The following is a 26,480-nucleotide window of genomic DNA, read 5'->3' as shown; positions in this document are numbered from 1 at the left end:
GGAAAGAAAGGTATACTCTGATAATGGGTTAAAACATAATTGTGTTCTGATAATGAAAGGTTGTACATTAAGAAAGAATACTTAAAATATGAGATCAACATCAGCTTTACATGTATATGCAACACGTACAAGGAAAGAAGATTATCATTTCCTACAAAGTTATTTCGTAATCTTTGACGACATTACTTTACTTAGGATTTCTAATTAATTTGTGAAGGTGTTGAGAGAAGGAATGGCATTGCCACTATAAAGTTTCAAAAAGTTTACAAGATTTGGATGGATATCAATAAGTTGTGAGACATTGCAGGAGACATGCATCTTGTTCATATCTGACATAAAATTAGAAGCATCAGGACTTGATTCAATTATATTCTTTGAATAAAGCTTCAAGTTATTATCGTCAATACAGTTTTTTATGTTGTTGAAATGCAAAACTTTATAAAGGCTTGGATCCCAAAACCACAAGGGCCACGTGAAAAAAAAAAAAATTAAGCCTTACCATAAATCTATACTTTTTCTCATTTTTATCGGCGAAAAAGGAATTAAAATTACATTTAACAATTATAGAATAAAAATGAATGTTTTTTAATGTTAAAAATAAATTATAATGGTTATTTTATTTTCTTCTGTTACAAGTATAAGATCATATTTAAAGCATGTTAGAATTCTTCATAAGAAAATTATGTAATATTGAAATTGTAGGTCCAATGCATCTCAGAATAAATAAAACTAAAATAAATTATAAACTAAACTACCAATAATATATGCACTATATTTTATACAAATGAAAATGTGAATAAATTTTCTCTTACATTAAGACATTTAGACATGTTATAAAATAAGTTTTTTTTTGAAATTTGACATCATTTCTATATAATTTTTAATCAAAATTCAATAATATCTATCGCAATTATACATTAAAACAGGTTCTAGGATGTTACGTCCTGTGCAGTTTCGCCATAGAGAAGTTTCGCCCTCATACATATATCATAGCATAAATGTATCTTCCACATATAATTTAAGATTTAAAATGAGTCATTTTCATATAATTGAAGTTATTTGTAATGTATTTTTGCATTAATTAGTGTAAAATGATTGAATTAAATTCAATTTTAATATATTTTAAAATATAACATATTGAACATCTATGTTGCACCTTTTTATAAAGAGTTCGAACCGACTCTTTTAAAACCCGTTATACTTCTGATAAGAGAAAAGTGGAAGAAACTCTATGAATAAACATGAGATGAAGTCTTAATTTATCCTTTCGCGCAGAAGCTTGCTGATGGGATGCTTTTTGGGATGGACCTCTACCAATAATGAGTACAACAGATCTGGGACCAGGAATCGGATCATGAACTTCTTTGTGAACCAACAAATTGCCATCAGCGATCAGATGAGTGACTCGGACTGGTCCAAAGGGCCTCTACAACAGATCCGGTTGTACAATTTCTACGTGTTAAAGCTGAAGCAGGGGTTTTTGAGGGTATTAAGAAGCACTATTCCAGTAAGTCCTTGGGCCTCATCTTGTTGCTCAAGCAAGCTGTGCCTCCTTTAGGATGAGAAGATCTCCGTGGAAGCCAAGGTGTCACATGAACGACAGGTGGCTTGCGTAGGATCAAAGAACGTGCTTCTCTAAAACAAAAATAAGTAACTGGTATCTGTGCACTTCCTTTTCGTCTCCATCCAGGAGGGGGCGAGGGGGGTATCATCCTATTTAATTTAAACATTTCAAGCCAAAAAGTTATTAACAACAAATACTCACAATATATGTTAAAATGTCTAACAACTTCTTGAATAAAACACTAAGAACAAGTAAAATTAAAGTCCTTCCTGTAGCAATACTTACTATGTCTATGTTCATTCAAAATTATTTATTAGCGTTCCTTCTTACTCTTTTCCCTCAGCTTAAGTACACCGGTAAAAAAACAGTTCGAATTCATTTAAATAAGAAAGAACAATTATTTTATATTAATTACTCAAATGCCATAATTTTATAATTAGTTAGAAAAGACTTCAAGTTGAAGTCAAGGATAAAATTAGTGCAGTGTAAATCATATTTCATGCTATATACAGAAATGAAATGCACATTTACTTGCTACAATATTATAGATACAATTATTAAGTTAAATACAATAATTTTTGGATTTAGACAAATGTAAGATATATAGATATATTTGACAGTTTATATTGGGTCTTCTATTGGCTCCAGGGATCACTATGTCTCTTGTGTTTTCTATTTTCTCTCACATTAACAGAGGGAATTTTTATCTATGAAATTAGACGTTTTCTAAGTTATTAATTCAATCAATTAATAAGTTTATCGTATAAGTTTACTACGCACATATAACTTAAAAACAAGGTCCAATGTATATATTAGTCTTCCTCCATCCTTATTGAAGGTGAAAAGAGTAAAATTTGCATATTTTAGCTTATTGGCATACGAGAAATTAGAAGAAATCAATTTGTCAATTGATGTAATCATCTCTTTTGGTCCCACATTATAATCTTCCTACACAAGAATACAACACAACAATCTTCACTTTATTTGAACTCACAATATACACAAACTTTTACAGTAGAAGCTTTTTATGATTTTGACAAGTATAAAAAATAAGTCCTTGCTCTAAAAACAACCTTAATTGGAGGTCTGACACTCTGTTAAGTTGATTGGAGGAGTAAAACGTGTCTATTAGTTCATTTAATCATTTCAATTATTTACTTGCTTCAGAAGATGCCCAATTCGTATTATAAATGTATAATTGAAAACTCACCTTCTCTATATTCAAAAAAGGAAAAATTAAAGAACAAAATAATTCTTTTTTCCCCACAGCAATTTTAGAGTGTGGGGTGTGCTTAATCCCCCTTTATTAGATCCTAGTATAAAGTATAACCTAAAAGGATATTTATTGCAATTTTTATGACTTGATGTTAATATATGACAACAGTTACGAATGCTTTATAAGTTTTAGTTTCTATTGGCCCACAAGAACATTTCACTGGTTTCAGTCTCAATTGTAAACACAGTTAGCTTAGTGCCTATGGAACTGCATATATCACAAGAAGCAACATACTCTCGAGAGTTATTAAACAATATACAGCAAAATAATATAATGCTTTATTCTCTGCAGCACATCAAGGATGGGTTCAAAATCTACAGATATGTCATCTACAATTAAGTTACACACTCGATCCTTTTTATCCAAAGTATTACATCTCAATGCCAATAGCATTAGGAAATTGGGACAGAACCCCTCATTCACGTGGAACTTTGACATCCATGCCTTTAGTAATGAAAAAGTAGGTAGTTTAAATTTTGCCGAGAGAAATTTGTAGCACGATGAACTTTTATAGTATGCACTGGCAGCAAAAGTCTTGAATTTATTTTTAGAGGAGCATTCGGTCTTTTTGACTGCATCACGGAGCTGAATATGTATAAGGAAATGATGCAGTTTAGAAATGTATGGTTGCATTGAAGAGTTTATGTGTTACACATTTGTCACAGGTGTGAGTTTTGCCTTTTTTTCTTGCTGTAATCTTTTTATTGCCCCATTTTTGAGTTGTATCATTAGAGAAAGTTCTTCTAATTTACCGGGTGTAGAGACTGTAGAGACATCCAGGCAAATGTTATCTGCAAAAAAAAAAAAAAAAAAAAGAAGGTTTTTAATGCTGTATATCTTCTTATAAGTATATATTATCCTAATTATACCTGCTGAATGTCTTTGAAGTTAAGTCAAACGAATCGGGCTCTTATCTTGAATACCCCGTAGAAAAAAATGACATTGAGGAGTTACTTTTGGGGGAGGATTTGATACATCGAACATAGTGGGAATGCATTAAGTATCAGTTTTGTTGTTTTTTTTCTTGTTTTTTTTGAAGCAGCATTCATGAACATACAGTCCTCTGAATGATTATCACCAAGTCTAAGACGAACGTTGCATGACTCACTCGACCTTCCTCTTAAATCAGCTGGACGAGAACGTTGAATCCATCTTTTGTAGATATAATCGTTTAGAGGAAACCTAAAGAAATGCAAATGGTTGGCTTTCTAATTTTTGGAACAATTCATTGCAGCACAATAAGTTCCCTCGGCCATTTTCATTATGGATTCAGGACACTGAAAAGTAAATGTGCTTTGTTGAAATAGAAAAATGTTTTATGAAGCTATTGAAATGTGGAAGTGATACTAAAGTGTCTTTAAGGGGCTTAAATCTTATTATAACCAACTTACCTATTTACTTACCTGTCTTGTTGATACACACTGAGAGTTTGGGGATGCTACTGTCGCGCATTAATCCGTAGCACTTGCCTGTATCTCGACCTCTATATATGCTCTGTGGTTATACCAATGACGCGCTTAATTCATCTGGACTGCTCTCTTAGAATAAGAAACACACACCAGTATCAGAAGGTGGGCTAGATATATAGCTCGTTTCCTTTAGTATTGATAAAAAGTATTAACAACAATGCTTTGTTGTCTTGACGTGGAATCCGAATCATAGTTACTTCAAAGAAAATGGGGTGGAAATGCTGTGTCTTTATGCCAACAAGGATACCCGGCATTCCTATGAATACTGTTATCATTTTTGACAGATTCTCAGGCTTCAATGTACCCCATAATCAAAAGCTCCAATCAAAGTGGGAAGAAATATTCTAAGATCAAAAGTTAACAAAAAAAAAAAGCCAAGAGCCCATTTAGAAAATGACTAAGAATTCAAGAATCTGCAGCCTCTATTTCACAGATGATGACTTTATCACCAAGTCGGTCGACAAGCAACATTGCCAAGGGTGCCAACTTAGCAGACATAAATGTCTTGCTGTAACATTGAAGAAAACGATTCTGTTGGTACAGACAACTTAGTAGAGCCAACTACTACATCAGTGTCAAGCAAATCCTGGAAGCAGAAAAAAAGATCAAAATAAAATCCCTTGTGATATTCATCGACATGAACATCTAAGAGACTAAAGAGGTGTTGGCAGATATTGACATTGAAAAGGTTGAAATCGGTTGAGCCGAAAGAGGGTGTCTATTAAGAAAAAAGCAACTGAAATTAAGAAACGAAAGATTTCGAAGCTGCAATCTAATCCAACATAAAGTGACAAATATTTACTTTGCAGTTTCATATGATTTATATTTTTGAAGTCTTTCTTGTTGTCGGCTTGAAGTATTCCTTATTCTAATCAGTCCTATTAAATAAATTGATCTTTTTATTGAAAGAAATGTTTATTATAACTTATTTCACGGCTTAAATTAGGTAAAAGAAGAACTAGAGTTTATAGTATTGAATGCTCGGTAGGCAAATCGAAAATTTTAGCAATAGTGACGTTATAGACTATGAGGGGTTGTGTGTTCTGTCAAAATCTATGTGTCTTGCCCAGCAAATGGATGTATCATCAAATTGAAAACTCTAGCAAGCCCGATTATATGATGGTCTACCCTTGTTTTTATATTAACCTTGATACTGAGTAGTATTTGTGATTACTTTCTTTCCTACCCTTTCAGAGCTGTTCACAGTATTCGTGATGACAGCTAAGCTGCTATTCTCCCAAATATGCAGGTGTACCACGTTAGTTTTTGGATTTTTTTAATCATACCGGTGGATATAATTATTTTCCAATCTGTTAATTATTAATTACTTCATGTACACCGTTTGAGGGAGGAGTGATGATTTTCTGTAACCCCAAAATATACAATTCCCAGATTTTACATCATTTTTCTGTTGTGACACTCCTTAATGATCCTCCTCCTCTTCCGTTTAAAAATCCTAATTTTGGCCCTGATCTAATTTATTCAGTATTATATATATGTTCATTTTGAATAGATTTCTCTAGAACGTCTCAAGATCATATTATTAATGAATCATTCATTATGACTAATTAAACCTTCGAAGCGTCAATGTTTATTCGATACATTTAATAAAACCCTATAACTACTGTTTCAAGATCACTGAGACTGTTTTAGAATATGTATTACTCACACACAAAAATACATAAATTGTAATGTATACTTTAACAAATTAGCATAATAATCTAATAATTTTGATTACTATTAATTAAGATCCGCAATAAAAAAATTGTATGATGTTTTTGAAGTAATTTGTTGTTAATTAAATGAGCTTGTTTATATCAAGCAAGGAAGTCTATAGTTAACTATAGATTTCGTTGTATCAAAGTCTATATAATAAGGTTTGGGCAATACAAAAAAAAAAAAAAGAGAGAACATTATGATGAGTGAATAAAAAGTATAAAAGAAAACAACTGACGTCAGTGGGCGAAGAAGACATTGAATTCCCTATATAATCTTCCAATAATATCAATATGTCAATCATATTGAATAAAATTAGAAAAATGCAATTTACATCTAATATTAAGTAATAATAAACATGGTGAGAACCATCATTACATATTAATAGTAAATACTATTTAATACAAAATTTGTTGGAGTAATCCAATTTAAGAAGGTGTGATTTTGCCTATTCCAATCTTTTCCACTCCAACAACAATTTCCTACATCGCCGTACGTCAGCATTGCACTTTGTCCGCTTATGCAGACAAAAAAAAACGCTTATCCAACCGTCCTCCAATCCCAAAAGTAAATATAGATAAATTAAGAAATAATTAATTATTAAAATCTATGATATATAACTTATGACCAACTCTTAATAGTACTGAGTCATTGTAATAAAATTTCATATTTGTAGTATGTGAACCCCAAAGGAAGAACAATGGAACATGGAATATATTTTCTGACAAGTTATAGTTCATTTAAAGGAACAAATGATTCTGATTAATCCTTCGGAAGCACTGCAAATTGTGCTTAAAGTAACCAAAAACCACCGCCACATTTATAGAATTAGGATATTAATAAACTATATGTCTAAGACAATATTGGGGCGAATTAAGTCAAATAGGTAAAACGGAGGTTTTAAAGTACAGTTAACACACTGGGATATCTAACGAATGAGGGCATCAAGAAATAGAACTTCCTCAAGTTTGTAAAAGATACCCAGGCTGATGGAAAATATTTGTTTGAGAAGCTTCACGAGTCTGTTAAAGATATCAGCCTTAACCCTGCTCCATGAAGACACGGACGGCCGTTCACTCTTTCTTCGTCCAATCGTTCATTTTGTGAAAACTTACCATTCGCCATTTATTCCTTCATTTTTTCCCGTTCATTATTTTCCTGTTCATTCGCTCATTTTTCTGTTCAATCGTTCATTTACATAATACATAAAAATGAACCTCAAGGGCGTAGCTTAATAAAAGCTAAACAGGCAATCTCAGGTGTCCTAAAATTATAATCTCAATTTTTATAAAATGGTGTTTGAAGTTGTTTTTGTTTTTTTTAATATCCTCAAAATAGATGAAGTACTTTTATTTGAGGCATTTTCCAATTTATTTTCAACAGCCTCCTACCTCTAAAAAATAGCTGAATCCAACTTTAACAGAAATAAATGGTTATACCATCATGTAATTGCACTTGCTGGAATTTTCAATCTGATGTATTGTACCAACTGCTGGGCAAGACAGGTAGATTTTGAAGAAAAAAAACACGCCACCACTCATAGTCGATGACGTCACTATTGTTAGAATTTTCAATTTAACGTTATTTACCGACTGCTGGCCAAGAAAAACAGATTTTGAGAAAACTCATCTACTATGACGTCAATAAGCGGTGTGAAAGTCAAACATCAGTCGTAAACACGTTATAGTATAAGTTTGTATTTCTTTTAACCTTGTCTGAACCTACATATTTGTTCGGAGCTACCTTATTCAGTGGAAAGGTTGACCCTATGCATAGACAATAAAGGCAAATGCTAAGTGTGCCGTTCATTCAGGGGTGGCATCATGGGTGCCAAGAAAAAAAAAAATTCGAGCTGAGCTTAATTTTTGCAACAATATAGTTGGGCAAAGTTGACCTCATATAACTATGGTCTGGTCAGTGTTAATTGTCAGGCTCAGTTGGGTTTCATTTTTTTATTTAATGGCTCTATTTTTTTGGATAGGCCTCTAATTGGTTTTTAATTGTTTTGCTGATTTTTTCAAAAAAATTGTAAATTCCTCTTATGAGTTCATCTCTGATATACCCTCAGTGGTCTTAGTTTTTATATAGTGTTAACCTCTCCAGACAGGTGTGTTCTATTTTTATTATTATTATTCATTGTTAAAGAAATTAATTCAAGACTTCAGGGTGGAGGAAAGGAGGTGTTTTCCGTTGAGAGGATAAAATTAGTCCCGAATTACTTGTCTATATTTTTGGCTTCAACTCAACATGAATGCACTTCTCTGACTTGTTAATAACTGCATTTCTTAGTATGAAAATAATAAGACCATATCAACGGTATACACTATATTTATGCAGTTGTAATATTTTTATTTTGTAACACTTTTCTATAGTTTTCTTTTTGTACAAAGTTCAATTTTATATTTTGCATTGACTATGGATGTTATATTATTTAAGTATTAAATAATATTGTTAGAAGTATTTATATTTTCTCTGAATATAATAAATGTCTCAGGCAATTAATATATTTAGCATTGTGTAACAGTAATTATTGAATTAACATATTATTGACTAATATTTTGCATGGGGCGCCAAATTGATTCGGATTGGCCCAGTCCAATTGCATGGTTGGTCACAATGCCATTATAAATGAAATTTAAAATTTAAAAAAAAACACGAGTATGATGAAGTGTCACATGTCATCCATTCACCTTTTTTATTTTTCAACTGTCTTTGCCTGAGGCCCACAAACGAGTAAATAAATATTTCTAACTCAAAGATAAAGCAATAAAATCGAGTAGAATTATGTACGTAGTCGTAGACTCGCAACTGCCAATTATAGCTTAAAACAAATGATTTGAATTTAATTTTGCAATAATAAATACTTACCGACTTAGTAGGTCCACTCATCAAGCTGTGTATACTCCCGGACCTTAAACACATATGTCTCTCTCTCTCTCTAAGTTTATTAAATAATTATTGGTGGGTAACTTCCCAAATTTATGACGGTTTAATCTCATAGTGTTTGGGATCTCCAGTACATTAATTACCTTGGATTGGAGTTCACGATGAAAATCTCTATATATGTAAGTGTAAATTATATAAGGTTATACCTTCCCCAAAGATAGAGCGAATAAAGTAGGTATGTTTCAAAATGTCGATTTACGGAAAGAAAGAAACTTGCACGAGGCGTGCGTGGAAGTAAAGAAGGGTTTTGGGGATTCCCATTCATTACTTAAATGGGAAAAGTCAAATTCATGTCACTTATATTTAATGTAGATAAATTCTTAATATTTCACCCACTCTAAATTTTTTTAGCTTTTCATTGCTTGGTTGCATTGGGCCATTTGCTGGAAAATAAGTTATCTCAAGATGGCATTCAAAATTTGTTAATTGGGTTTCATGGATTAAATATAAATTATAATGGACTTAAAAACATTTATTTATCTAGTATCTTGTAAAGTTTCCCTTCAATCTGCTTTTGAGACGTATATCTAAGGGTGATAAATTTGGTAAGGATACAAAAGCGTGCGAGGAGAAGGGAAGAAATACTTATGGTATCATTCTCGATTGACTAAAATAATTAACATTTTCCTCTATCAAGAACGTTATCAATTCCCGCCTTTATTATTCAATATTAATATAGTATTAGACACTGATAGTCGATAGAGAACTGAATAAAATAAATCCGACTTTAACTCTGATCTCATACAGGTACTTATTGCATGTAATATACCTTTATCCATTACTAAGTTCAAAAAATTTATGGAAATACCCCCATTGTAAATTGTGAAGTTGAGATAATTTTCAGCATGTTTTGAGTCATCCACACCAAATTTCGAAAAAAGTTATCAGTAAAAAGTATAAAATATTTATTAATTTCGAAAAGGAAGTCTGAATTTTGTACCATCTAACATTAAGTATTCATTTTTTTTATAAACCTAACCATAAAATATGATTCTATGTTTGCTAAAAATATCAAGAGTTATAATACACAACTCATAAAATGGCAAAAACAACTACTTAAATGGTCACAGCAACGGGGGTAGTAGCTTCGGCGTGATCATTAGGTTTTCCAATATTACATAGTCAATAAATATTACTTTTTTATCACTTAAGGATTAGCTATGGTTGATAAGCTCCAAGAAAAGGTGTTCAGAAAACTCATAAAAGGCAAAAAAACTGCTTAAATGGTCACAACAACGGGGGTAGTTATATTGGGTGTATCATTATAATTAGCAATTGTGCATATCCTTCATGATAATAGTATGCTGTTATACAAGCATAAATAACGGGGGGATCTTTTTTGATGCTCTTAATAAAGAGTAATATCGCCGGACATTACTACATAATTAGCTTTTGCACTAAATCTTTACGTAGATTTAATTCTAAAAAATTAAATTTATTAGTATATTTATGGTCTAATTTTATGATTTTGACATTTACTTTATTATTAATAATTATTTAGATCTCATAGGTAGAAATACTGTGTACAATTTTATATAGCAACTTCCACATGAAGAAAAAGAGGTGATGATCGTTTTGATTAAGCTCAACGTCTGGTTTATATTTTGCAACCTAAAGTTATGACATATTTAACTGGATTCCTATGTCAGAACAAGAAAATATTATTTGGATCAATCTATTATTTCATTATTCTGCATTTATAATTTATTGTTATTATTAGTTATATGATTCTAATTGTTTAATCTTGTATATTTAACATAAATGTATTATCGTTTATTTTTTAGTATGTTGATTATATTTAATTTTAGCCTCATTTTTTGAACATGGACCTTCAAATATATTTCGAAATACTCTAATTTGTCGTTTCATTATTTATTATTCTGAGAATATGGTTCATATAGAATTACAATTTCATAGAGTGGGACGTTTGTAAATCTACTGTAACGGATAAAAAACGTCGAAGTCAATTTATACGTAGTATATCTTTATTAAACATTTTACTAGTAAAAACTTTCGTTATACCCTCAAAAATCATAATAAAGCAGGCAGTCACATCAGTGTTTTTAAACAATGATACCATAAGTCTTTCCCCCCCCCCTTCTCCTTGTGCGCATTTTTCTTTACAGGATTATCAACTTTGCGTATATCAATTTCAACACTACATTAGCACCTTTAATCTTTATTACTGCACACTATGAAAGTACTTTGTTTCAATTTTTAACCTCTTTTTTTTAATAATTCTCATTTATTGTCTGGAGGGCGTGGAAAGATATTCGTATACTCAAATTTCCTTCAAAGTCTGTTATCTAATAAAATAGGATATTTCAATAAAACAACACAACTTTCTTAATCATCAAGAGAATTGAATAAAATTTTCAGGAATTACAGAATACAGTATTATGTAAATACACTTTCCAGTGAATAGTAATCTTTGAAAAAAATAGTCAAAACAACCTGTTATGGACAATAAGAAAATGAACGGCGTTCATATTTTATTTTTCGTTCATTTGTTCAAAAAATGAAGTCAGGCAACACAAGATAATTTTCCTTGATGACAATGCACCACGGCATTGCTCTAAAGCCACCCGCCAGCTTGTTGAATCGTACAACTGGGAACCTCTTGCTCATGCGACCTACTCACCAGACCTGGCGCCTTCCGATTATCCCTTGTTTGCATCGATGAGCCACGCTCTTAATGATTTACGCTTAGATTCTCACGCTGAAGCCAAAAAATGGATTGATGGGTGGCTTGCAGCCAAAGACGAACTTTTTCTTTTTGGAAAAACATCCATTAATTGCCTGAAAGATGGGGAAAATGTGTGGATAGCGAAGGCGCATACTTTGAAAATTAAATTTGTGACCATTTTTTCGACAGAAGAATTCACTTTTGCTATGGAAGGAAATTCGATAGCCCGTTTATATTCATAGTCATAATTAACCCCTTTATTTTATTCAAAGCCCGTACTTGATCATGCAATTGTCTTCCAAACCCACACTTTAATATATTCGAATCTCTAACAATATTTCCATTCATACAATCAAACCAGTCATTAATTGTATGAACAGCATTTGATGGTGTTGCATTTTGATTGCCATAAAATAAGTCATGGCACAAGCAGTGGTTCTTCACAAAAGTTTGCATTTCATTTACATTTGTTTTCTACCACTGCCTGAGACACTGAGATCTTCTAAGGATAATTTATGATGAATCCTCAGCTCCTTATTATATTTGTACAAAATATCATCAAAATCATTTTTTATCCAGAGTAACATATGTCCATTACCATCAAATAACTGATATCCTTTGTCCAAAAAATGATTGCGAACAAACGATGCATCAGGAAATATATATATATCTCGTGATGCATCCGCTGAATTTTTTAATGATATTTTATTGAAGAACATTTTTAATTCCTTATAAGTGTAGAGTTTCCAAGTTCAAAATATATAGCATGAATTAGTATTCCAGTATTCCGGCTTTAAAGCAATATAATTAAGAAAGTCTTCATAATAACAATAAAAAATCATTGCTACACTTCAAATAAAACATACTATCAGTACGGGTACATGTAAAAAATTACTTTAACTTTTAGTGCCGTCATAATTGTTTGTCGGATTACGTATCCTACTACTCTCCGTCCTGAACGAGTTCTAAGGATGGTGCATTGTTCAACCAGCCACCTATCAGAATTAATTAAAAAACTGGGGAGGTTGGAGACGGAATGTCCTTGAAAAGGTTGAATATTCTTTAAAAGCTGTGTCCTCTCAATCATAAATTTAGGGGGATTCATAAACAAGATGAAGTGGTTGGGACTTGGGAACTCTTGGGAGTATCGAAAGGCTTTGACATCAATAATCTTTTTGACAAAAGTGTCTGTCATTTGTCTATATAATTGGAAAAAAACTTCTACCTAAGAGATGATCGCAGGATTCCAACAACTCGGGTAGGAGGTTGATCCAGAGCTCCAGCTTTGAATATCATATCAGCTACCTCATTTCTAGTGGCACGACTGTGACTTCTTACCCATTAAAGGGAGTGAAGGACTTCACTAGGTAACGACCTCAAAAGATTTTTCGTATCTCAGAAATTTTTTCTCTATCAACTACAATGCTGCAATTGCTGCCTGAGAGTCTGACCGTATACAAAATCCTCTAGGTCCCACTTCTCACGAAGTGTTTTGAGGAGTGAGGGTTATGGAGGCTTCCCCCACTACTTGATCCCCTTTAGTGATTACAAATCCTGAACGAAAGCCTCGGTCACTCTTCGATCCATCTGAGAATATATGAGTATGGTCTTCAATCTCATTTCCAAGAAAGTTGCATTTCCATATATTTGTTCGATTAATTTCTTTTGGAGGTTAGGAAACAGATTGGAGATAACTGTGTCCAGCATAACTAGATGGAACATTTTCCGTTTTGAGATGACCTATTTATTAATGGTCTCATCGTAGGTATTGAGGATACGCAGACGAGCAATCTTTGCAACACACTGTCCCTCAAAGAAAAGCGGAAAAATTCCTTAGAATAAATCCCACCCCCCGTGTGGGCGTCGAACGCATTGGATGATAGAGACCCAGCAATCCTCGTCTCTTGATTTTGTCAAGAAGAATTTGTTACCCTCATGAAATATTGAGTACCCAAATAAGAGTTCCATATGTTAAGGCAGGTTGGACCACACTAAAGTAAGCCCAGAGTACTTGGCCTGGGCTAAGATCCCAGGTTTGTCCAATAAATCACTTCATTGCATGGAAAAGCTTCTTAGTTTTGACGATTTTGCTCTGAGACGAGTGTGGAATCTATGTTTTGAGTCCAATATAACCCCAAGATATTTCATCTTTTGAGAGTATTGTATTTGTTGGCCTTCCATTGAAAGCATGGCCGCGTTTAAAGTTAATGTTTTGTTTTACGTGTGAAGACATTAGCCACTGTCAAGGAGGGTTAAAAGTTAATCCATTGCCATGACCCCACTGATTAACAGTCGCGAGAGCTTGATTCATAGTATGAACTATACTTAAAAGATCAAGCCCAACAACAATGAGTACGACATAATCTACATAGCCGACAACCCTGATCTTAGTATCTTCAAGCTAGACTAAGAGATCATTGATAGTGATATTCCAGATAATAGGGGATAGCACTCCTAGGGAGTATTGGCTACCAATGGTTGGACTGACTTTTCTTCGTAATTCCTCGAAGATTGTTGCTTACAATTATCACTTTAAGGATATAGTCGTACCAAAAGTAGAAAGGGAGATCCACACCTTGAGCTTGAAGTCCTGTTGAAGCACTAGCAAAGGAAATCTTATCAAAGGTTTCACTACATTCAAGACTGACAGCAAGTATATATTCTTGCCGTAAACAACTTCTTTAAGAATGTCAGCCGCTTCCGGAAGAGCTGAGTCCGAAGATCGACCAACTGTAAAAACGTGTTCTGAATACAGATGTTGAGGCAGTTGTTCCTGAAGATGACATTGAAGAATCTGTTCAAGTGTTTTAAGAACAAAACTTGAAAAAGTTTTAGGGCAAAAATACTTTGGATCAGCATGCGATTTTTTTCCTAGTTTGGGAACGAAGATTGCTATCATCTCTCACCAAACAAAATGAATCTCATTTAGACGTACAGAGCGTACAAAGAGAAGGCGAAGATATTCCAGCATTTTTATTGGAAGATGATTTAGTACACAAGGGGGAATTCCATCAGGACCCGCTACTTTAAAGATATGAAAGGAGAGCACAGACTTTACTAGCTTTTCCAACGTGATAACACCATCCAAATCATCCCACTCTTCCCGCAAACTCACTGAAAAAGCCTCCCGAACAAGGTCAGGATCATGATCCAGTTGACCTCCAGGGAAGAGACGAGAAGGTCTTAGTTCATCTATATGGGTTGCTTCCAATTTTTAATCAAACCCTCTAACACTTACTACTTGACGTTTCTTGTTTGGCCCCACAACTCTCTTTAATATTTTATGGAATTCATATTTCTTTTTCAAAAATATTTCATCAAAACATACTATGACAATTTTGTCTGAATCATTAGAAGTAGCCAGGCTCATTTGTTACAAAATTTTCAAAACATCTTTCTGTAAACCAGGTTCGATTCTAAAATCATTAATCCATCTCTTTTGAGTGCGTTTATCAGGTAGAGGTAGAACGTTTTTCGACCATATGTACTCAAACACACTGTTACTTATAGGCCTATAATTGAAGACAGCAAATGAAACAGAGAGTTTTACTTTTATTTAGGAAATCCTTGATTTTCATCTTCTCATACGCTTTGGATTCTATATGTTTGAAGCCTATAAAATTTTTGCTTCCAGTAGATTACTTCAGCAAGACTAATATCAGATTCATCATGTGGAATAAGTGCTCCATATTCCTGTTGAACAAATGAAACTTGTTCCTTCAAAAAGGAATATTCTTCCATTTTTTCAGTGATATGTTCGTTCGAAAAGATGGAAAATGAAGGCTATAACCTATTCGAAGGTTTTTTCTTGTATTTTATTTGTTACCCTGATTAGACGGGTTGGATGCTTATCCCAGTTTTAAATTTTCTTGTTTTATAACTAAACTTCGTTTTATCCTTTTATATAAGTACGTAATCTTTTTAACTTTTAGTACTGAATTGTTCTTATATCGAGAATATACCCTTTTTCTACATACTCCTTCAAGACTCCCTATTTATTCATGAATTGTCGACGATCTATTTTACATTCCACCTTAATACTTAAGAAGTGACGTCGAGGATGGTGAAGACATGGTATGCCCTTAAGCTCGCTGAGCTGCGTGAACTCTGTGTGGAGTTGGAGCTCGTGGAGTGAGTGGAAAACTGGAGGGGAAGAAGTAGCCACCATAGTTCGAGAGTAAATCATTGCCTGTGGGAGTGATCCCAAGGCACATGATTTTCCTACTAACGACCATATTCTTGTAAAGGAGACACACTCGTTTTTCGCGAGGGATTTAGGGATGAGTCAGCCAAACCTTTTGTCCTGAGTGGGAGCTATCGTTGTCATAGGTGGGCGTCCTGGTTGGATGAATTTTTTCTACTACATTGCACTTGCAAGCGAAGTACCGTAATGGTTTAAGATACTAAAACTTACCAAAAAGGGAAAGGAGGATGACTTTCAAACTGTCGCTTAGAAGAAAACCCTGTTCCTGTGGGGTGTTTGGATGCAGTAAAGTAAAAACATTAGGTACATCCCGGCTGAAAGTCTCTCTTGATGGAATAAATACCTTTAGTAGTCGATTTGTGGTAAACCAGGTGAGTCAGCCTATTATTGGATTTTGGGATTGTATTGATTTTGGTATGGTGAAGCTGCAGAACCATCCAAATTTGTATCACTCTCTGGATTAACAGAAATCAACACTAGAATCTTTGATGAAAACAAATTTTCAGAAGTATTTACAGATAACAAGGTTGTGCAGATGAAGACAACTCGAGTACATGTTCACTTGAAAGAGGGTGTGAGTCCACACTATATCAGGGCACACCACATGTCCTGCGTAAGAAGGTAAATGAAGAGCTTCTGGACATGGTAGCTAGGGAAATATTAAGTCGTGCCTTATCAGCTGAAAGGCATCTCCTATTGTGTCAATATTTAAGCCAGATAGAAAGGTTAGGATATGTGCTAACTTCACTCATACTATTTCTTCCGTGATAAATACTCAATTCTATCTGCTACCGCACCTGGAGGAGGTGTTTGCAGATCTTGGAGAACAAAGTTCTTCACAAAGTTGGATTTCACAAGGTGCTACGAGCAATATGCTCTCGATGAAGAGTCTAAAGTGTTTCTCGTTCAATAAGTCATTGACCTCTTCAGGTATAATGTGCTGCCCTGTGGATTGGCATCTGCAACAAAAACCGTGCAAACAGCACAGGAGAAGTTATTTCAAGGGATATTTATGATGTATTGGTCTCCTCTCGAGGAGTAAGAAAGAGCACATTAGAACTTTGGAGGAAGTATTTCGTCGGAATCAAGATGCTGGGGCAAGGCTCAAGGCAAGGAAATATATTATTGGAGTAGATGAACTCACTTACCTCGGATTCAGGATTTTCAAAGAAGGTCACTCCGTGGATCCGGAACTGATCTGCCCATTTTTGATTTCCTATCTCCTACTTCGTGTTCTGAAATCAAGTCCTTCCTAGGGATGGTGCAATATTATGGAAGCCCCTCTAAATGAACTTAAAAAGAAGTAACTTAAAGTAAAGATTGTATCTTCTCTTAGTCAGAGAAGTACAAGTTTATTTTTGGGAAAATTAAAACAGCTTTAGCTAAAGCTCCAATTCACACACATTTAGATCTTTTACGCCCGCTCACACTTTCCACTGATGCCTCACTTGTTAGATTGGGGGCTGTCTTCTCACAATTTATTGAGAATGTGGATCGTCCGGTTGCTTTTGCTTACAGAAAATTGACAGCGGCTGAAATCATCTACTCTCAGATTAATAAGGAAGCGCCAGGGATTGTGTACGGCCTAGAGAAGTTCGAACGGTATCTGATGGGTCGTCATTTTAACAAACAAACGCATCATAAACCCCTGGTATACATTTTCAACCGTGGAAAGGAGTTACAAGGAGTTGTGTCTGCGAGATTGTCTCGCTCCACTATGCTACTCTCTGCATTTGACTATTCAATTAAACATATCAAATGAACGCATGTGGCTGATGCTCTTTCAAGACTTCCTGTTGACGATGTCATGCCAGAAGATGATCCAACGGATGTGTTTATGGCCCCATCCCTTTCACAGTCAGAAATAGCATTTCAAAGCAATTGAAGCTGCCAGAACTGGAGATTGGAAAAATGTTACTGAGAAGGTGTTTATCCATAAGAAGAATGAGTTTTCATTGAGAAATGACCTTCTTTTCTGGGCAGTCAGGCACGTGGTTCCGCTTCTACTTCAAAAGACCACTGAGTGATAGTTAAAATGAAGGCAGTAGCTCGGAAGTTAGTTGGGTGGTCCAGAATTGACATAGACATATATAATTTTGTTCACGCTTCCTCTACATGTCAGGAGAATACCTCAAACCAAAAAGGAGAATACAAACCTACCTCCCCTCCTTCCGAACGGGATATCTTCCAAAGGAAAAAACATATTGGTATTAATTGACTCTGGATCAAAATTAATTGAAGCCGAATTTATGATGGACACTACGACAATAGCATCATTGGGACAAATATTTCATTGGTTTTCTCGCTTTGGATTTCCGCGGGAAGTTCACACTAATAATGGTCCTCAATTTGCAAGTGAGGGATTCAAGAAAAAAATTGTCTGAATGGGGGGGTAACCTTAGTTTTGTCACCTCTGTATTATCGTCAGTAAAAGGGGTTGGCTGGGAGAGCCGTAGGGGTTGTCAAGAACCTCCTTCGAAAGAATCAATCATTGTTAATGGAAGAGCTACTATTTGGGTATAGGGCTCGGTTGTGTGAAAAAAAAACCGCTGAACTTTTACTTTCTCGTACTTTACTTACTCGCTTGCATGAATGCTTGCCTAATTCCAAGAATCAGCCCTGTCTTTCATAAGAGAAATTATTGCCTAATATGAAAGTTTGGGCCCGATGTTACGGACGGGGAAACCAAAGTGGGTTCTGAGAACTCTAGTCAAACAATTGGGACCAACGCTATGGTATTTCAAATGTCAAGATGATGTGTGGAGAAGAAACCTTAATCAACTCCGCCCTCGAACGTTGTCTTGATTGGGGGGGCTGATGTCATGTATTTTATTTGTCACCCTGATTAGATGGGTGGGTTGATTATCTCAGTTTTTGATTTTCTTGTTTTATAAATGTACTTAGTTTTATCCTTTTATATACGTACGTAATCTTTTTACCTTTTATTACTGAATTGTTCTTATCTCAAAAATATGGAGGTTTTTTTTTTTTTTTAATAGGGCTTTTATTAAAATTTAATACAATTATATAAAATTAAAATAATAATAAAATACATCAAGAGGGATAGCCATAAAATTAATCATGAATAAACTTTACAGTTTAAAGTTAACCCCCTAAATCAAAGCCCAACCATTCAATATTAACATCTTATGTTTATTACAGACTATATAAAATTATGCTAATGTCTGCCACTACAAAATATTAAAAAAAAATAATTGGCAACGATCTATTTTACGTTCCACCTTAATCCATAACAATTTTTTAACAATTATTCTATTTTTGCGTTCTTTAAGTCTTTCACTTTGGGAAAATATTTATAGAAGGTCATCGTTGGATGAGTTATTGTGGAGTTAAAGTTTGGGACATGATTTTGTTTTCAGTCTTTTGACTTGAGGAAGCCCAAGTAACTCAGTTTTCAGGTCTCCTTCATAATCATCAGGGTGAAAATGACGTTCGCAAATCCGAAATGTATTTCAATCGATTTTGTACCCCCTTTTACATCTGCAAATCCAAATTTTTATTAATATCTGGATCTTTTGGAAAGCAATGATATGAAACTTCCTTAGGACTAAAGCAACTTGCAATGCCACAAGTTCTTCTTAAATTTGATGACAAACAAATTCGGAAAAAAAAGAGTACAGAAGGATGTTTAAGCACAAAGTCTACACTTTGGAGTTAATTTACAAATATGAATATTGATTCTCACCTTGTCTATTCTTGATTTATAAATCTATTTTATCATAGAAGATATATATTTAATTAATAACTGATATAATATTTGAAAATTATGACATTTAATTTATATAGTGAATAGTCATAGTGAATTTAAATGTCTTCTTCGACCACTGACATCACTTGTTTCCTTTTATGCTAATCACGAGGTATTCTTTTGTAATGCATAGGTTAAACATCTGATATTCAGAACAACAAATATATATAAGAATTATAAAATATCTACCATTACATCGTGTTTATTATATAATAAATTATAGTTAATAATAATTTATATTATATTAATATAGTCCTATATTACTTTTTTCAAAAATCGAAGTGGTGTGTTGCTCTGCGTTTAACTACTCATATAAACCGGGGGATAAAAAAAAAGTTGTTGAAATCTAAGCTTTCACAAATAAAATTGAATGGAAATTCATACAGGAATTAGAAAAACTACAGGACAAAGAAGGGCTTTTATGTGCAAAAAAATTTGCCAAGAGGCACATAAACATTCAATAAATGAAAATGAAGATACATGATGCCACACAAACTCTAAACTCATCAGTAGCAAATGCAATTGAGCTTCTGAATAAAAATTTGAACTTGCCTCAATTCAATTCATTGTGTTATGTTACAAAGTCTGAAAAAAAACCAATATATGAATTTGAAAAGGGGCTCTTACGTTGTGTATGGAGTGTTTCTTCCCCTAAATATCTCAATTATTAAAATCTATTAGCTATTCGCTGAGAAATCTGGAGATTCGTGGTCAAAAATTTAATTCGTCTTTTCCTTGAATTGCACGTACTAAGAACTGGTTTCTTAAAACTAGTGTGTTAAATATGACACGCAGAGTTTGTTATTACTATCTCACTCAAATTATATCCTTCTACATTTAGGACTGTCGTTGTTTGAATCACGAAACCAAAACTTTCATAGATGTAAATTGTACGAGGTTTAGTGACTGGAAAAGAATGAGCATAACACTAACATGACACTCCTCTCATAATTTATAAGCGCCTACAAATTTCAAATTCTCATAAAAACAGATGCTCTAAATCAATTTTTAAATAGATAAATGTTCAAGCTTTGTTTGGGTTAAAAAAAAATTATCTATTAATTGAAAAGGTCATTTTTGGCCTAAAATGTTGAAGCCAATTTAAGGATAAAGAAATAGTCCTATTAATTATTAGCAACATCAAACTTCGTAATCTCATAAAAACGGATTCCGTCAATCAATTTTTATATTTTTTCACTAATGCATAGATAAATATTCAAACTTCGTCTGATGTTTTTAAAAATTTTCTTTGTCTACTGGAAAGGGTGATTTTTTGCTCGGAACTGCCATGCAATTCATTACATCCTTTACTTCTTAGCGACTAAAAACTATTTCATCTCATAAAAAGTGATGCTCTCAATCCATTTATATATTTTTTTCGCTAATGAACAGAAAATGTTCAAGCTTCCTTACATTAAAAAAAAAATCTCTATTAATTAGCAAGGTAATTTATGGCCCAAAACGGCAAAGCCAATTCGGAGGTCAATTTAAGTTATTAAGTATATTGCCGTGTCAGGAGGATTCGCCTTGAACATTTTTTTGCCTTTTACGTTTTTACTTTGTACATATTCGTCTTGTGACGCGTTCGCCTTTTGACTTTTCGCCTTGAACAGTTTTGTCTTCCGACTTATTTGCCTTGAATAATAATAGAGGGAATACTAATTCTTCTTAGTTATATATTTGTTTTGAATTTTTACCATTGTATTCCTGCTTTGAGAAATTAGAAATAAAAATGATGATTGCTAATTATGCCTTGCAACGAAACGTAGCAGTTGCATTTCATGATTCCTTCCCAATGCTTTGAAACCTGCGTATTATTTATGTATAATTAATTAAGGTTTGAAGAATATTTATTGACTAGCTTGTTTACATTAACATTTTTTCTAATTTCTCAAAGCTGGAATACAATGGTAAAAATTCAAAACAAATATATAACTGAGAAGAACTAGTATTTCCTCTATTATCATTCAAGGCGAAACTGTAGAAGGTGAAAACGTCTCAAGGTGAAAGTGGCTCAAGGCGAAAGCGCCTCAAGAAGAATACGTACAAGGAAAAAACGTAAAGAGCAAAAATGTTCCATGTGAATCCCCCTAGACCCGTATACTGCGACTTTTTCTTGAATGTTTCCAATGGCAATTTAGTTTTACCCCTCTAGAACATATTATTGTAGATTTTGTGTATTGTCTTATAGAAAAAATCATCAAATTTATTAATTAAAAGATGTACATATTTATGGCTTTTTATGCGTCACGAAACTTTTCATCAATCAGCTATTCGAACAACTTAATACTTGAGGGAGAAAAAAAAATTAGAGCACTCCCTCTTTTGGAACATAACTACGGAGTGAAATTTATAAAAATGATGGATCGGTCATTTGATTAGTGCAATAGTAGGAATTGTTTAGGAAGAGATCTAACGCACAATTATTATGTTTCACTGAAGATTTTTGGAAGCTATTCGTTGAAGATAGTTTTGATTACATTAAGAATTTATACATTGATAATTCGACATTTTCTAGGAAAAAGATTGGTTTCATTGGTTTCTGTGTGGCTTTAGGATTTAGAAGGCCTTATATACCCTTGACAAGATACAATTGCTGTGTTTCATGAAACTGAACGATTCTATGTTCAATTGATTTTAATGGACAAAGCTGCTCTTTTTAATACAAAAAAATAATTCACCTTTCAATTGCGAGCCAAGTATTAAAAAGAATTAGTGAAAACAGAATTAGGTTTTTAATGTTCCTAATGCAAACATGTTATATGGAAATCCAACCAGCAATCATATTTTTGTATTGATCAAGGAGTTAGTATCAGTATTCCAGGATCCAACTTTTTTATCCCGGGATAGTCGATAATCTTAAATTGCACTCAGAATATTTGAGGAAGACAAATTGCAAAGCATTTTTATTCCGTGGACAATAGTTATAATAATTTCATTAAATACATTCAAAACTTGAATTTTATTTGCGCAAAAATAATATTATAGAACGAAAGAAGCACTTATTACATAATACTTTAATAATAATATCATAGATAATTAAACAATAATTAATAAATATGTTTATAGGACCACAATTTAAAAAATAAAAACAAAGAATACATAAATTTCAACATTTACTATTTTATTCGGATAGATAATTTATTATATTGGGCGGTGGTTCCATCGCACAAGGGAGTGCCACTGAGTTTTTATAATATCTGGAGGAGTACAAGCTCCAATCACGCAACCTGTTGCGGTGATTAACATCCATTTTTTTTGACAAATTCTTGTTGGTAAACTCATACCATCTTTTTACAAATATAAACAAGCAAAAGTTTGTGGTTGTTGTAGCTTTTTAACAACATCACATGGTGTTTTATTTAACTCTTTCATTTTGGGTTAGCATTTTCAATCCCTAAAAATTGTTTTTTGTTCACAGCTCAATATCAAAGTAAATATTTTTTAAAAGGTTTTTTTAAAGTAAATCGTCAAAAAATAATTGCACTGATTATTAAAATAATTCATTCAAGGTAAACATGTGTGTTTATTTTGGGTATCGAACTGGAGCCGATAAGAAACTTCCTTCAGGTGTCGGACTACATCGATGTTCCAAACACTTAACTTGTAAGCATAAGTGGATCAACATGACCCTTCACGAATACTTATTTTGTATGTACCTGAGGAGTTACGTGTTTATTTATGTATATTAAGTTGCGTTACATTTTATGCAAAGTTATTTCGTATATATTATCTTGTATATAATATAGTAAAGAAGTAACTCAATAGGTGAAGAAGTCAAGAATTATTCCTAAGTGCAAGAACCTAATCAATGCAATTAATTACATATCATGGCGTAGTCGGTAATTACTGATAATTACAGCTAAGAATAATTAAAAACTTTAATTTCAAAAAATATTAAGTGGATTTTAAGTTATAAAAATTGATAAGAGAAAATCGTTGGACGAGGTGATGACATAAGGAAGCGATCACCTAGTAAGAAGGCTCAAGTAACCAGAGCTGTTAATAGCATAAACAGTTTGTGTAAGTCCCTACTAGCACAGAAAACATCTGAAGGTAAATTATTCTGAGATGAAGCAAGGATTGGTCTATCATCCTATGCCTATAAATCATTGGAAGATCATTATATGGAATTGATGGACATAGATCCAGATTAAACAGATGAATACAATACCCGATTGGAGGAATATAGTACAAAATATGAAGAGACGCTGGAGAAGCTTTTAGATACTATGTCTTTGAATGAGCAACCAGCTGAACCAACTTTAAATAAACCACCCGAACCTTCTAGCAGCATTATCCATATTGACAACTCTTCACTACCTTTTAATTTAACAAAGGATCATAATCCTCATGAATTAGCTGAATGGGTCAAAAGTTTCAAGAGTTATTATACTCAAAATTCAATTGATAAATTTCCCCTGCATGTTCGACATACTCACTTCTACAAGAGAATTGATGCTAGTTGAGAGCGAGAATAAATCCTAATATACAAGGCGCTACTCCTGTTTTTTCTGAGGCTGAAGATGGATGTGTAAAAGCTTTAGAGAATGAATTTCTTCATCTGTACCCTCCATTCTAAAGAAGATTAGATTTTTTTCAATATTCCCAAGGTTCTGGACAATCATGGGCCGATTTTGTTGCAAACTTGGAACTTGGAACGATAAATTAATTAAGGATGATATTATTGAACGAGTTTCTAACCCGACTGAATGGATAAGTCCTGCATTTTTCGTCAACAAAGTAGTAGTTGATTACACACGTCTTAACAAATATGTCAAACGTCCAATACATCCATTTCCAACAAGTTAAGATATAATGCGGGGTATCAACCCTGATTCGAAATTTTTTGCTAAAATGGATTGTGCTCATGGCTATTTCCAAATCCCCTTAGAGGAGGAGAGCAAGAATTTCACTACGTTTCTTTTATCAGAGGGTAAATTTCGATTTACACGCGCACCTATGGGCTTAAATGCCAGTTCGGATGAATGGTGTTCTCGTTCTGATCCTATAATTGAAAAAGTATATGATGCTAAGAAGATAGTTGACGATATCCTTATTCAAGCACCGGATGAAGAAACTCTATTTCAAGGGACACGTCAAACTTTAATAGAATGTAGAAAGAAAAATCTAAAGATTTCTATAAAAAAAATTGTTTATGGACCATGTGTTAACTTTGCTGGTTATTCCGTTTCTGGTGAAGGTGTAAAACCAAATTAAGACAAGCTCGAGGCTATACGTCCAATACCAAAAAATATATCAAGCTTAAGATCTTTTATGGGGCTTATCAATCAACTCGGACACTTCGTACAGGATTTGGCCCACATGACTACAAATTTAAGATCATTGCTGAAGAAAGATTGTAAATTTTTATGACTAGAAGACCTCACAGAACGAGTAAAAATAGCCTTGCTTAGTTCAAGGCTACTTGCCAGTTATTTTAATCCCGAGTTGTCTACTCAATTGTTAACAGATGCTTCACGTTTGAATGGAATCGGATTTGCTCTAGTACAACGAGATAACCACAACTGCTTAATACTAATTCAATATGGATCAAGAAGCTTAACTTCAATCAAGATATTCTACAGTGGAACTTGAGTGTTTGGCGGTGCAATGGGCAGTTGCTCGTTGTAAGTATTACTTATACGGTTCACCTAAATTTCTTATTCTTAGTGATCATCGTCCACTTGTTGGTTTGCTCAAAAAAGCAATCATGGATATCCCAAATAAACGCCTACAATGTTTCAGGGAGAAATTAACTGATTACAACTTCGAATTGGAATGGGTTCCAGGTAAATCTCATGAGATAGCGGACGCTTTGTCAAGAGCTCCGGTATTTGACCCACCTGAGGAGTCGGATGAGGAATTTGAGGTTAAAACAGTGTTATGTAACAAAATTTGTACAGATCCTAGTGTGCAACAATTGATCGACGCAGTAGTAAACGAAGTTAATATCAAACGATATTACAGGCATTCAGGTCGGGAACAGAAATGAAGAACTTTCCAATCAACCACCCAGCAAAACAACTATCGTCAATCTGGGATCAATTATATATATATGATGATGATGAATACACACTCCTCATTTATGACAACAATCGTATTATTGTTCCTTTGGCCGAGCGGGAAAGAATCTTACAACTACTTCATATACCTCATGCAGTCATTGTGAAAACAAGGAAGACGGTGCAACACTACCTAATACTAATGAAAAAATCGATTCAAATGATGTTTATGAGAAACGAAAAAAAAACAATAACTACCGAGAATTCAAACGGTGATCCACCAGAGTTCAAGATTGGTACAAAACCCTATTTCAAAAACTTGGGACACTGAAGCCGTGATCAAAGACATCCGAGATCATGGGAGATCATATATATTGATTAAGAATTTTTCGTGAATTGATTCGAAATAGGAAGTTCCTAAGGCTAAACATATCAGGGATATTGTCTGAGAATCTCAAATCTGGAAAGAAAACATGGAACATAGAATGTTGAGGAGGAGTGACCGGAATAGAGAAAAAACTGTCAAAATTAATATTGATTTCTAAATTGTGTATATATATGTTTTTTTGAAAAAGATTTAATGTAATTTAAAACCTTATGTATAGTCCCTTAAAATCTTAGGAGGATATGAGGAGTTGCGTGCTTATTTATGTATATTAAGTTGCATTACATTTTATGCAAAGTCATTTCGTACATATTATCTTGTATATTATATATAAAAATAACTGAATAGGTGAAGAAGTGAAGAATGATCCCTAAGTGCAAGAACCTAATCACTGCAATTAATTACATATCAGTACGGTAGCATCCATAGCAAAAAAGAGTCAGATGGAGTAAAAACACTG

General features: G+C 33.5%; 3 long non-coding RNA genes across 4 annotated transcripts; 1 reads left to right on the top strand and 2 right to left on the bottom strand.

Annotated features, from left to right (window-relative positions):
* Nucleotides 1-598: 598 nt before the first annotated feature.
* LOC121118495 (uncharacterized) lies at nucleotides 599-1,953 on the bottom strand. 2 transcript variants are annotated; one of them, XR_005864475.2, is made up of 2 exons: nucleotides 1,766-1,953; nucleotides 599-1,635 (listed from the first exon to the last, which is right to left on the bottom strand). It is a non-coding gene; the product is annotated as an uncharacterized lncRNA (long non-coding RNA). The 2 variants fall into 2 exon arrangements; XR_005864474.1 differs by having other exon boundaries at nucleotides 1,850-1,930.
* A 1,130-nt stretch (nucleotides 1,954-3,083) lies between these two features.
* On the bottom strand, nucleotides 3,084-4,647 carry LOC139905313 (uncharacterized). Its single transcript, XR_011779966.1, has 2 exons — nucleotides 3,710-4,647; nucleotides 3,084-3,631 (listed from the first exon to the last, which is right to left on the bottom strand). It is a non-coding gene; the product is annotated as an uncharacterized lncRNA (long non-coding RNA).
* Nucleotides 4,648-23,375: 18,728 nt separating this feature from the next.
* Nucleotides 23,376-26,367, top strand: LOC121118528 (uncharacterized). The gene is made up of 2 exons (XR_005864487.2): nucleotides 23,376-23,472; nucleotides 23,533-26,367. It is a non-coding gene; the product is annotated as an uncharacterized lncRNA (long non-coding RNA).
* The last annotated feature ends 113 nt before the right edge of the window (nucleotides 26,368-26,480 follow it).

This window comes from Lepeophtheirus salmonis, chromosome 5, assembly GCF_016086655.4.
Source record: "Lepeophtheirus salmonis chromosome 5, UVic_Lsal_1.4, whole genome shotgun sequence".
NCBI lineage: Eukaryota > Metazoa > Arthropoda > Copepoda > Siphonostomatoida > Caligidae > Lepeophtheirus > Lepeophtheirus salmonis.
This window is presented reverse-complemented; position numbering and strand designations above follow the sequence as displayed.